Here is a 12,149-nt window from a genome sequence, read left to right as displayed (position 1 = left end):
AAATAGGATTGGCAGAACACAAGATGAAGGACAACCATGCGAGCAAGCCAGGTTCCGCAAAGGATTCAGCACAATTGACCATATCCACACGATAACCAAGCTCATTGAGGTTTCTCGGGAGTTCAAGATTCAGCTCTGTCTAACGTTCATTGATTTAAAGAAGGCCTTTGATTCTGTTGAGATGGAAGCGGTCATTGAAGTCCTAGCCAATCAGGGCATTCAGGCTCAATACATCAAGATCCTCCGTGAGTTGTATTACGGATTCACTACCAGGATCTCACCATTCTACAAAGAAGTAATCATTGATGTCAAGAGAGGGATTCGGCAGGGTGATACCATTTCACCAAAACTCTTCAGTGCCACCCTCGAGAACATCATGCGACGACTGGAATGGGAAGGAATGGGAGTGAAGATAGATGGTTGGCAACTACACCACCTCCGCTTTGCTGATGACATTGTTTTAATAACACCGAACATTAGCCAAGCGGCACAAATGCTGGCCGATTTCGACCATGAGTGTGGAAATGTCAGACTACAGCTGAATCTTACGAAGACAATATTTATGAGAAACAACCTCATTCCTGATGCCCCATTCGCTCTCAACGGTACAACCATTTCTGAATGCAACAGCTATATGTACCTAGGTCGAGAAGTCAACATGACAAATGACCTGGCACCCGAGCTACGCAGGAGAAAGAGAACGGCTTGGAACGCCTTCAAGAGCATCGAAGAAATAGCTAAGAGGACGAAGAACCTCCGGCTCTGGGCTCATATCTTTGATTCCACTGTTCTTCCTGCATTAACATATGCCTCCAAGACCTGGGCCCTACGCAAACAGGATGAGAACGCTATTCATGTCTCCCAAAGAGGAATTGAAAGAGCTATGCTTGGAGTATAACGTTTCACTCAAATGAGAGAAAGAATTCAGAGTTCCGACCTCTCAGTCGACAATCAAGAATCAGGGACACTGTCTTGTTTGCCAAGGTGTCAAAAATCAGATGGGCTGGTCACGAAATGAGATATAGAGATGACCGCTGGACTAGAGCTGTTACAGACTGGATTCCATGGGATGTCAAAAGATCGCGTGGCTGACCACCTACCAGATGGTCAGACTTCTTCATCAAGGTCATGAACGATCGGTTTGAGGCTCTTCGTGTTCCTAGAGCGAACAGATGCCATTTGTCTACACTAGCACGCGACAGGGACAAATGGAGACGTTACTGGCGCCTGCTCGAGCAAATTGACGATTAAGGGAAATCAATTGATCAAGTGATCAATAATAATATTATAACAGCTTCAAGACAAGTAGCATTTGTCTAGTGCTTATAATGTATTAGGTACTGTTCTAAGTCTTTTACATATAGTGAATTGATAACAACTTTTAATAGCAAACCCTTGGTATGTATAATTATTATTTGCATTTTATAAACAAAGAAACTGATCAATGGCAAAGATATGAGAAAGGTAGAAAATTTCTTACTTTAGGTCATTTGGATGTAAGACTCTCCTATCTCTATCACTCTCAGTGATCCTATCCTTGATAGTTGCACTTTAGGGACAGGGAGATATGATTCAATATTTAAAAATAATTAAAAGTACTGTCTTTTAAATCTGGCTGATTCACTTACTCTGCAGTTTACAGCCTCTATAATTGGTTTTCTGTGTAACTGCTAGACTTTGTCTTTGGGGATTGAACTCATGTTGTTGCAATGCTTTCCACTCCACCAAACATTTCCTATCGTTAAATGCATACGCTGACTTGCTATACCGTAGCACCTAGTTTATTGTTATAAACTAGTCAAACTGTTTACAACAGACATTTAAAAAAATTAAATTTAAGTTTTATTAGTTAAAAACCATAAGGTACCAATGTAGACTTCCATACATTAGTTCTTGGGTTTCAGTTATACAATGATTGAGTACCCATCCCTACAAAAGTGCCCATTCTCCACCAGCAACGATCCCATTAACCCTCTCACCCCCCACCTCACCCCTTCCTCTGTGGCAGGGCATTCCCTTTTGCTCTCTCTTTCCTTTAGGGTGCTGTGGTTTGCAGTAGAGGTATTGAGTGGTCATTGTGTTTGGTGTATAGTCTACTTTCAGCATGCATCTCCCATGCCGAGTAGATCCTCCAAACACCCTTTACTTGGTGTTTCCTTCTCTATCTGAGCTGCTTTTCCCTCCAGCATGTGTTGTTGGATTCCATGGAGCAAACCTCCTTATCTCAACTATTCTTGGGTGTTCGTCTCCTATTCTGTTACCTTATATTCCACAGATGAGCGCAATCTTTATGTCTGTCCCTCTCTTTCTGTCTCATTTCACTTAGCATGATACTTTCCATGTAGTACCACTTGTATGAAAATTTCATATTTTCATCTTTTCTAACAGTTGCATAGTACTCCATTGTGTGGGTGTTCCAAAGTTTCTTTAACCAGTCATCTGTTCTAGGGCAATCAGGGTTTTTTTTTTTCCAGATTTTAGCTATTGTAAACAGTGCTGCAGTGAATACACAAGTGCAGATGTTATTTCGAGTGCACTTTTTTGCCTCTCCAGGATATATTCCCAGGAGTGCTATTGGTGGGTCAAATGGGAGCTCAATTTCTAATTTTTTGAGAATCGTCCATATTGCTTTCCAAAAGGGCGGAACCAGTCGGCATTCCCACCAGCAGTGAAGGAGGGTCCCTTTCTCTCCACATCCGCACTAGCATCAGATGCTTTTGTTCTTTTGGATGTGGTCCAGTCTCTGTGGTGTGAAATGATATCTCATTGGTGTTTTGATCTGCATCTTCCTGATGATTAGTGATGCAGAACATTTACTCATGTGCCTTTTAGCCATTCAAATTTCTTCTTTGAAAAGTATTCTGTTCATTTCATCACTCCATTTTTATGAAGTTGGGTGTTTTCTTCTTGTGGAGTTCAACCAGTGCCTTGTATATCCTTGACATCAACTCCTTATCATATGGGTATTGGGTGAATATCATTTCCCATTCTGTAGACTGTCTGTATTTTGGTCACTGTTTCTTTTGAGGTGTAGAAGCTTCTTAGTTTAAGATAGTCCCTTTTGTCTATCTCTGTTTTCACTTGCTGTCCAGTGGCATGTCATCTTTGTAGATACCATTAGATTCAATGCCATGGAGTGTTTTGCCAACTTTGTCTTCAATATACCTTATGGATTATGGTCTGATGTTGAGGTCTTTAATCCATTTTGATCTGACCTTTGTGCATGGTGTTAGGTCGAGGTCTAAACCGATTATTTTTGCATGTGGTTGTCCAGTTATGCCAGCACCCTTTGTTAAAGTTGCTTTCCTTGCTCTACTTCACATTTCTTGTTCCCTTATCAAAGATTAGATGCTCATATATCTGGGGTTGTGATTAAAGAATTCCACCTTGTTCCATTGGTCTGCAGCTCTACCTTTGTTTCAGTACCATGCTGTTTTAATTGCTACTCTTTGCAGTAGAGTTTGAAGTTGGGGAGGGTTATGCCTCCCATTTTCTTTTTCAAGAATTGCTTTGGCTATTAGTGGGGGTTTGATTTTCATATGAATTTCAGGAAGGTTTGATCCGTTTATTTGAAGAATGTAATGGGTATCCTTATAGGGATTGCATTGAATCTGTATAATGCTTTGGGGAGTATTGCCATTTTGACAATGTTAATTCTCCCAATCCATAAGCAGGGGATATGTTTCCACTTCGTCATGTCTTCTTTTATTTCTTGGAGTAGCGTTTTGTAGTTTTCTTTGTACCGGTCCTTTACCCCTTACTTAAGCTGATTCCCAGGTACTTGATTTTCTGAGGCATGTTTGTGAACGGGATTGCTTTTTTCATGTCTCTTTCTTCTGTCTCGTTATTTGCATATAGGAAAGCCATGGACTTTTGTGTTTTGATGCGACTTTACTGCACAGGTCTATTGTTTCTAGGAGTTTCTTGGTAGAGGATTTAGGGTTCCAAAGGTAGAGTATCTTATCATCTGCGAATAGTAAAAGCTTGATTTCTTCGTTTCCTATCTGGATGCCCTTAATATCTTTTTCTTGCCTAACCGCTATTGCAAGTACTTCCAGTAATATGTTGAACAGAAGTGGTGAGAGTGGCCAACGTTGTCTTGTCCCTGATCTTTTTCGAAAGAGTTTTCATCATAAATGGGTGTTTGATCTGGTCAAGTAATTTCTCTGCATCTATTAATATGATCATATGGTTCTTATCTTTGCTTTTGTTGATATGATGGATCATGTTGATTGATTTCGAATTTTAAACTATCCTTGCATCTCCGGAATGAATCCTACTTGGTCGTGGTATATGATCTTTTTGATGAGTTGCTGTATTCTATTTGCTAATATTTTGTTGAGAATCTTCGCATCCATGTTCATCAGGGATATCGGCCTGTAGTTTTCTTTGTTGGTGGTGTCTTTGTTTGGATAAATTCTTGAATTCCTATAACCTCCCAAGATTGAACCAAGAAGACTTGAAATACCCGAATAGACCCATTAATAGCAAGGAAATTGAAACTGTAATCAAAATCTTCTCAAAAACAAAAGCCCAGTTTCATATGGATTTACTAGTGAATTCTTCCAAACTTTTACGACAAACATTTTTGTAAGCATTAGCTAATATATTTGGAAAACTTTAAATAAAAGTGTCTATCCTTGAGAACGTATGTAGATCTGGCCAAAGTCTTAACAGCAAATCTGAGGTTTTCAGGAAAAGAAGGAGTTCTGCCTCAAAACTAACTCATCTGTAAACCTATAGACTTTAGATTTACTAGCCTCCATAGTCAAACTAAATATAATTATTATTTTTATAACACCTTAAATTTTAATCCTTTCTTTTAAGGTTATCTAGACCACTTTTTATTAAGAAAACTGTAGAAAGTTAGTAACTGCCACAAGCGAACAGGCGGTGTGGCACAGGTCAATTTTCCAGAGACCTGTTTTGCAGATATTTTAATTCACCACTAGGAGTCTCTGCTTACATTTGCTGGAATCAATCATTACAGATTTAGTCCATGGTTCACTTTTCCCCATATTTCTTTATAAACTCTTCAGCAGTCTTAGAGAATTTTTACGGTCCTTAGAGTATTTTTCAGTTTGGTCAGACCAAAGTGGCTCTCAGACTGGGGTTCTGTTCACCAATTCAATAAGGGACTGGATTAGTTGGTCTGTCTGGCAATGTAGTATTCAGAATTACTGACAGGCAGACCTGCTCCTTTTCATCAATGTTTGGTTGCTATATCTTTGTTTTAAACATGATCTTTGATGTTTAAATGGGTACTCTGAATGGTTACTCTGTTGGAAAGTTTATATTCTTAAGCCTCCCTTATCATATGGCAGATTGTCAGGAACAGTAAGTACTTTCCAAGTCACTAAATTTGTTTCCTCAACCTGCATGTTACAGAAGTTTTTCATTCCACATTTGCAGATTTCTTCAAGGTCCTTTGTTTTCCTTTTGTTTGCCACCATCTTGGATCTGGTACTGCTACTTTCCCCTAGCCAATCATTTAACATAAGTTTATTAATGCATTTTCTGTTGGTTCTGTTTTGCTAAAGAAATTTTTGATCTGGTTTCTCCAACTCTAATCTGTTACTTCAGCTGTAGAAAAATGTACAGGAGGCAAGATGATGGCTCAAAGGTATATAAAAAATATTTGGCATGCACAGGTTCCTAATTCCTACTCTGGCACAGTGTAGTCTCCCAAGTACTATAGAATGTAACCCTAATGATACCAAGCTCCACTGGGGAAGTCTCCCAAACAAAAACAAAACAAGGGGAAATGAACATATTCTCTGAACTCTCGGTACCTTATTAATATCTGGTGCAGGCTGTCAAGCCTCCTAGAACCTTAGTTTCTCTTCTGTCAAATGGACATATTAATCCATAACAGATATTAATAATGTTTAATAACTGGTACTGCATGAGTTCTGATCAACCAGAATGTACACTGGTAAAAATTCCAATTAGTCATTATACTTAATTAACCCTAGTTCATAGCGAATATGGTGTTTCAGCTCTTAAAAACTCATATTCTTATTCCAAATCAACAGTTCTTAGTGAATTATAGGAACTAGTGTTTTTAACAAGTATTCTAGGTATATGATAATAAAGTAAGTTCAGAAAATGCATGGATAATACCCAGGACCTAGTACATATTAATGCATTTTAAGCTTCACTTTTTCCTGTAACACACTTTTGGAAAATATATTAATGGGTTATTCTATCTCTGGAGTAACAAGAACAATCATTTAACTGATGCTATATTCAAAATCAGAGGAAATATGTGGATTTCATATCATACATACTTTAATTTGTAAACTTTTATTAACATGAACCATGATTTGTAAGAAATGATAATTTTTCCATGGAAGAAAAAATAGAGAATAATATAACCTTGGCCAGTGATCTAGACGTTCAGTAATAATCGGTTCAGTTTGTCTCTCAGGAAACTGGCTATTTGACTCTACAAGACACTCTCGGAACTCTCATTTGTTTGTTTATATGGTGAAGACAGCATTTCACTTAATTAACATCATACAGTATTGTGATAACAAAACAGAAACAGAAAACAAGTGCTCTTAGAGATCTAAATCTAAGTCCAACTTCCTGATTCCAGAGATAAAGAAGCTAAAGTTCCAAAAGAATAAAGATATTTCTAATAGTTTCTAAGCCATTATTAGGAGTCAGAATTAAGATGCTATTCCTATGAGACGTTTGACGTCATAATGCTATCACAGAAAAATATATAACTTTGAAGTAAGTCAAGACAAAGTTTCAATCCCTATAATTTTCACTTATCCTTTGAAGCTAAACAAGTTTCTTGATCTCTCTGGGTCTTACTCTCTTCATATATAAAACTAGTGGGGAAAATAGTCCTCGCTTTATATGGCTGTGTTGAGCGGTAAATGGACATGAAGAGTATGAGAAAATAATGGTTCAGTAATATAAGCAATTTTCCTTTGATCATACATTACTCTTTCTCTAATATTATTGTCACATCATGACATAGCTTCCAGATCTCAGGAAGTTCCTATCTTTGATTGTGACAGACAACATGGCAAATGTGACAGTAAGATGACAGACCAAGGGCAGTGGAGTAACTTTATATTAAACTGTTACTTTCCTCCCTTCCTAAAAATCCCCACAGAACTTGTGCTCATATTTCTAAGCCCATGCAAAGTCTACTTCTCTATTAAAATATGGAATCTATACCATGCATTGCAACAATCATATTCTTGGGCATATTAGCCAAATGAACTAAAAATATTGCACAAATACCAGTACATTCACATTTATAGCAGCTTCATTCAGGATTGCCAGTATGTGAAAGCAATAAAGATGTCTCATAGTAGGCAAATAAATTATTGTATATCAAGAAAATAAAGCATTATTCAGTGCTGAAAGTAAATGAGATATCAAGGTATAAAAGGACATAGATATTTTATTTTAATTTGTAAAATTTTTGCTATTGAGATTTTTTGGTTTACAATATTATTAATATTGTAATCATACACATAATTTCAATACTATACCCACAAAGACATGGAAGAATATTAAATTCATTACAAGGTAAAAGAAGACAATCTAAATAGGACCCATACTATATCATTATATTCACATGCCATTCTGGAGAAGGCAAAACTGTTTTTTAAAAAAGTGAAGAAAATAAACCCAATGGTTTCTGGGTCTTAGGAGAGTGGACTAAATGGGTAGAGCACAGAGGGTCTTTAGGGCAGTAAAAGTAGTCATATATGTTTTAATGATGAATATATGTCCTTATATACTTGCCAAAACTCATATAATGTTTACCAAGAAGAAACTGTAATGTAAACTATGCACTGTAAGTGACTAAAATGTGTCCATTAAAATAAAGCACAAATCTGGTTGGGGAACAATGATGATAAATGGGAAGGCTATGCATTGTAGATGCAGGGAGTATGTTAGAAATATTTGTACTTCGTCTTCAATGTTGCTGCAAATATAAAACTTCTCTAAAGTAATAATTTAAATAAAATATGTATTTAAATGAGTGATGATTGGTACGAGGTCTACAGAAATATAATCAACTCTTTAGAATGGAAAGCTATGCATAGATCTTTTATTTGTAAAGTATCATTTGACACTGTGTTATGCATTAATTATGTAAATTGAATGAAAAAGAACCACAAAGATATGAATAACAAAATATGATCAAGTTAAAGAGTAGTCTGGGGAAATTGTCATTGGTGTGTCTTCCTTAAAATTTAGCTTCCCACGACCTGAAATATAGCATAGTGGATAAGACCTTTCATAGTGGATAAGACTAAGTACTACAAATGGTCCCCTCAGTCCCACCAGGAGATTCCTGAGCACAGAGCTAGGTGTGTGAAAACAGGAAAGAAGAGAAAGGAAGGAAGGAAAGAAGGAAGGAAGGAAGGAAGGAAGGAAGGAAGGAAGGAAGGAAGGAAGGAAGAATATAGCTTTCTTATCAGACCAAAACAGACTAAGGACAGCAGTGGATGGTCATGAGACTATGGTGGTAGTAGTGAACAAAAATGTATATTGATATTTTAAATGGTAACACTTTAACACTAATACCACCATAGTTCATAAACCATTTTAAAATTTTTACTAAGAAAATTAACATCCTTCTCAATTTTTGGGATGAATTTTAGTTACTAATAACTACACACCTCAGAACTCTCCCTAAATCCAAAACTGAAACTTAAAGATGTGTGTGTATGTTTGTGTGTGTGTATGTGTGTGTGTGTAGTACACCAAATAACATCCAGGGCAACAACATATCAAGTTGTATATAATGGTGTTTCTGAGAGTTATCGACTGCACTATTTTGTAAAGATCGTGCATTGCATCACTAAACTGTACTAGCATTTAGTAATAGTAATGGTGTCTTGTTTGGCATATCAAGCCAAAGAATGTCCATTTAGCACATTCCTGATAGGGATTTTAAAACTGTAGAGCAATATTGAGTTTTATTCATATGCTATACAAGTTTCTCACTAAAAGAGTACAATTCAAAGATTTCAATATATAACTATATTATTAAACTATCACAATTTTCAATCAAATTATAACTGATAAATAAACACCACATACATTAACAATCATGCCCCACTATGAACCCACACCCCCATTAGCCCCAGACCATGTGAGCCTACTCTCTATCTCTTTCAATTTGCTCATTATGGATATTGGTATAAATATAGTAATATATGTGTCATTTCATAACTGTCGTTTTTTACCTAGTACGATGTGTGAATTTCAAGATTGACCCATGTTGTAGTGTGTATCAGTACATCACTTTATAACTGAATATTAATTCATGTATGACATCATAATTTGTTTACAATTGATAAATATTTTAGCTAAATACACCTTATGTTTTTATTAATTAATATTCCTTTAAATATTTGAGTGTAAATATTTGTGTGGAATTTGCATTATTCTTATACATAAAATTTTCTGTGGAATTTACATTACTCTTGTATATATTCCTAGGGTTGGAACTGCTGAGTCAACTGCTAGCTATAGATTTTACTTCCTGAAAAACAAATGTATAGAGTGTTTTTCAAATTAGCTGTAGCCTTTCACATTCCAAACAAAACTTCAGAAAGATTTATGATTTCTCCACATATCTACTATACTTATACATACTTGTTCTCTCATTAAAATTTGGGTTTGCATCTCCCTAGTGATGAATGTTGAGCATCTTTTCATGTACCTATAGTTTATTTGTAAATACATATGATTTTTTAAAAATTATTAGTAGTGAAACACCATGAGATACAGTTGTAAACTTACAAATTTTTGTGCTTGGGTTTCAGTTATACAGTGATGAGTATTCATTCCTCCACCAGTGACCTTCTAAACCACCAATGATCCCAGTATCCCTCACACCCCCATCCCCCCCATCCCACACCGCCTCTGTGGCAGGGCATTTCCTTTTGTTCTCTCTCTCCTTTTGGGTGCTGTGGTTTGCAAAAGAGGCATTGCGTGGCAATTATGTTCGGTCTATAGTCTAATTTCAGCATGCATCTCTCATCCTGGGAGGATCCTCCCAACACCATTTACTTGGTTCTCCCTTCTCTATCTGAGCTGCCTTTTTCCCTAGCATGAGCAATTGGCCTCCAAACCATGGAGTGAACCTTCAGGTACTTATCTCGTCTATTCTTGGGTGTTAGTCTCCTATTTTGTTACTTTAGATTCCCCAGATGAGCGCAATCTTTATATGTCTGTCCCTCTCTTTCTGTCTCATTTCACTTAGCATGATACTTTCCATGTAGTACCACTTGTGTGCAAATTTTATGATTTCGTCTTTTCTAACAGCTGCATGGTACTCCGTTGTGTAGATGTACCAAAGTTTTTTTAACCAGTCATCTGTTCTCGGGCACTCGATTTTTTTCCACATTTTGGATATTATGAACAGTGCTGCAATGAACATAGAAGTGCAGATGTTATTTCGACTGTACTTTTTTGCCTCTCGGGGAAGGAGTGGTATTGCTGGGTCAAATCGGAGCTCAACTTCTAATTTTTTGAGAATCATCCATACTGTTTTCCAAAAGGACTGAAACAGTCTGCATTCCCACCAGCAGTGAAGGAGGGTCCCTTTCTCGCCACATTGTGCCAACACCAGTTGCTTTTGTTCTTTTGGATAGGGTCAATTTCTGTGGTGTAATATGGTATCCCATTGGTGTTTTGATGTGCATCTCCCTGATGATTAGTTATGTAGAGCGTTTACTCATGTGCCTTTTAGCCAATCAATTTCTTCTTTGAGAAAGTTTCTGTCCATTTCATCACCCCATTTTTGATGGGGTTGGATGTTTTCTTCTAGTGGAGTTCAACCAGTGCTTTGTATATCCTTGATATCAACGCATCATCAGATGGGTATTGGGTGAATATCCTTTCCCATTCTGTAGATTGTCTTTGTATTCTGATCACTGTATGTTTTGAGGTGCAGACGATTTTTAATTTAAGATAGTCCCATTTGTTTTTCTTTGTTTCCACTTGGCTGATCAGTAGAGTGTCGTCTTTGAAGGTACTATTAGCCTCAATATCGTTAATGGTTTTGCCAAACTTGTCTTCAATGGATTTTGTCCTAATGCTGAGTTCTTTAATCCATTGTGATCTGACTTTTGTGCATGGTGTTAGGTCGAGATCTAAGACCACTTTTTTGCATGTGGTTGTCCAGTTATGCCGGCACCATTTGTTGAAGACGCTTTCCTTGCTTCACTTCATATTTCTTGCTCCCTTATCAAAGATTAGATGTTAATACATTTTGGGTAGCGTGTAAGGATATTCCACCCTGTTTCATTGGTCTGCGGCCCTGCCTTTGTTCCAGTACTCTGCTGTTTTATTTATTAACGCTTTGTAGTAGAATTTGAGGTTGGAGAGTGTAATGTCTCCCCGCGTCTTTTTCCCAAGAATTGCTTTAGCTATTCGTGGGTGTTTATTGTTCCATATGAATTTCAGGAGTGCTTGATCTATTTCTTTGAATAATTTCATGGGTATCCTTATAGGGATCGTATTGAATCTGTATAAGGCTTTGGGGAATATTGCAATTTTGACAATGCAGTTCTTCCTATCCATGTTCAGGAGACATGTTTTCATTTCATCATGTTCTCTTTTATTTCATAGAGTAGTGTTTTGTAGTTTTCATTTTAGAGGTCCTTTACCTCTTTAGTTAGGCTGATTCCAAGTTATTTGATTTTCCGGGGCATGATTGTTAACGGGAATGCTTTTTCAGGTCAATTTCCTCTGTCTCATTATTTGCGTATTGGAAGGCCATGAATTTTTGGGCATTAATTTTATAGCCTGCGACTTCACTGTAAAAATGTACTGTTCCTAGGAGTTTATTGGTATAGGATCTAGGATTCTCGAGATATAGTATCATATCATCTGCGAATAGTGAGAGCTTGATTTCTTCCTTTCCTATCTGGATGCCTTTAATGTCTTTTTCTTTCCTAATCGGAATTACAAGTACCTTCAGTACTATGTTAAACAGAAGTGGTGATAGTGAGCATCCTTGTCTTGTCCCTGATCTTACAGGAAAGGCCCTTAGTTTTTCCCATTGAAGATAATGCTTGCCATGGGTTTTTTGTAGATGGCTTTGACTATATTGAGGAAAGTTCCTTCAAAACCCATTTTGGTGAGAGTTTTCATCATAA

The 12,149-nt window shown here is 36.9% G+C and overlaps 1 pseudogene; it reads right to left on the bottom strand.

The window, feature by feature from the left end:
- Positions 1-5,004: 5,004 nt before the first annotated feature.
- On the bottom strand, positions 5,005-5,453 carry LOC130036772 (ubiquitin-conjugating enzyme E2 L3-like; annotated as a pseudogene).
- Positions 5,454-12,149: the final 6,696 nt, after the last annotated feature.

The sequence above is a fragment of the Sorex fumeus genome, unplaced genomic scaffold, assembly GCF_029834395.1.
Source record: "Sorex fumeus unplaced genomic scaffold, SorFum_2.1 ptg000065l, whole genome shotgun sequence".
NCBI classification, from domain to species: domain Eukaryota; kingdom Metazoa; phylum Chordata; class Mammalia; order Eulipotyphla; family Soricidae; genus Sorex; species Sorex fumeus.
This window is presented reverse-complemented; position numbering and strand designations above follow the sequence as displayed.